General features: G+C 40.6%; 1 long non-coding RNA gene across 1 annotated transcript; it reads left to right on the top strand.

Annotated features, from left to right (window-relative positions):
• Positions 1 to 1,723, top strand: LOC109509693 (uncharacterized). Its single transcript, XR_002166989.1, has 3 exons — positions 1 to 73; positions 1,112 to 1,164; positions 1,655 to 1,723. It is a non-coding gene; the product is annotated as an uncharacterized LOC109509693 (long non-coding RNA).

Genomic DNA, 1,723 nt, shown 5'->3' with positions numbered 1-1,723 from the left:
CGCTGCTTCTGCAAGGAGGATAATCCAGATCTTCACAGACAAATTGGCTTCATCATGAAACAGCTCAACTCAGGTCAGTGAATATACGTTGAAGGTTTGTTTACTCATTTACTACAGCATAAGTCTATAAGTCAATAAGTCTTTATTGGTCAATTTGGCTTTATTGTCAATATTTTATTAGATGAAGAATCAACAAGTTATTTACCACACAGGGCTAAAAAAATAAATAAAGGCAACGTACAATCGTTACAATGTAACTACAGGTCAGTCACATGTCTGGGATATCAACCTGTCCGGTTTGGAAGCAACACTGATTATGAATAAATTTCACTTACTGTTGTGAAAAGAAAGAGAAGAGGAAATGAGAGGCAATACAACCCCTCTTAAGGAATGGTTCTGCAGGTGGAGACCACATACTGTACCTCGCCTAGCCCATCTTCATCCTTTCTGGTTTACTTTTTGGTCATTTTTGAATTTTGCCCATGTTCATATCAGTAGAGGTAGTGTGACAATATGTGCAAACCAAAGATTATGAATGGCAATACTTCTGACTGGACTGGAGTGGAGTATGTCAGAATTTCCTGCATGAAAAAAAACACTGGTGCTCTGACCTGGCCTGCCCGTTTCCCAGACCTGAACCCAGTCCAGCATGGACCCCATGTTTCGTTCCATCCAATGGAGACATGTGGCACCACAAGAGTCGACTTTCCTGAGCCAGGTCTAAGAGGAGATCCCTCCGGAGAAAATCCTCTGCATTGTGGAGAGACGTTGCAGGGACTGCATGCAGGCACATGGCGGCCCCCGTGCACCACTGAGCCTCATTTTGCATTCTCTTGAGAAACTTCCACAGAAGTGATTTCTCCCATTTTATTTTGAAAATGATTCTGAATCCATACCTCCATGGAGTAATAATTTTGATTTTCATTGATCATTGGGTTATTCTCAACATAGTCCACTATGTAATGAAAACAACAATCTACTGTACTTGAATGTTCCTTTCAACAAGATCTAGGTTTTGTAATTTAGTTGTTCAATTCCCAGTGGAAGTTAGAAATATGAGTTGATTTGGGACTGTTCTTCATTAAATACATAAATGCTGTGTTCCATCTAGTGGAGGAAGAAGGGCCAGAGTCGGACGATGAAGAGGACGAGGATGACAATGATGTAAGTCTGATGTTAATGCTTTACACTTTACTGCTACACGTCTATTTAGACATCGTGTCACACAACGGTGAGCAAAGGTGAATTACCACATTAGAGAAAATTAGGAGGCGAGACAAAAAGTCTAGTCTGCCCTTTTTGTAACATGGACAGACAATTGTAATCTTGACAAGGCACAGACATTTGAATGTCATCCTGTTTGTGCGGAAGTGTGTGTTTCCAGATTGCATGGTAACCATGGCAATGATAAGCGTGTGTTTCATGCTTTGTACCCACAACGCACATGTCAATTGTCCCCACTTGGGGAAATATTAATGACAAATGTTGTGCAAACTTGTTCTAAAGGAAACAGATTTTATTACAACTGCTCATTAAAAAAGTGTTCAGTGAGGCCTAAGTGTCAAGAGTCAATTTCTGGATTCACATTGTTACCAAATGCAGACTAAAAACAGCAGGTATTATACTTCACTCTGTGTGATTTATGTTGTGACAGGAAGATTTAATAGAGTCGGACCGAGATAAAGAGGAAGTTCTTCAGCCAAAGCCCAGCGAGCTGTCTGGG

This window comes from Hippocampus comes, unplaced genomic scaffold (assembly GCF_001891065.2).
Source record: "Hippocampus comes isolate QL1 unplaced genomic scaffold, H_comes_QL1_v1.1 C17004913, whole genome shotgun sequence".
In the NCBI taxonomy this organism is placed as follows: Eukaryota; Metazoa; Chordata; class Actinopteri; order Syngnathiformes; family Syngnathidae; genus Hippocampus; species Hippocampus comes.
The sequence above is the reverse complement of the archived record's forward strand: the minus strand, read 5'-3'. Positions and strand labels throughout refer to the sequence as shown.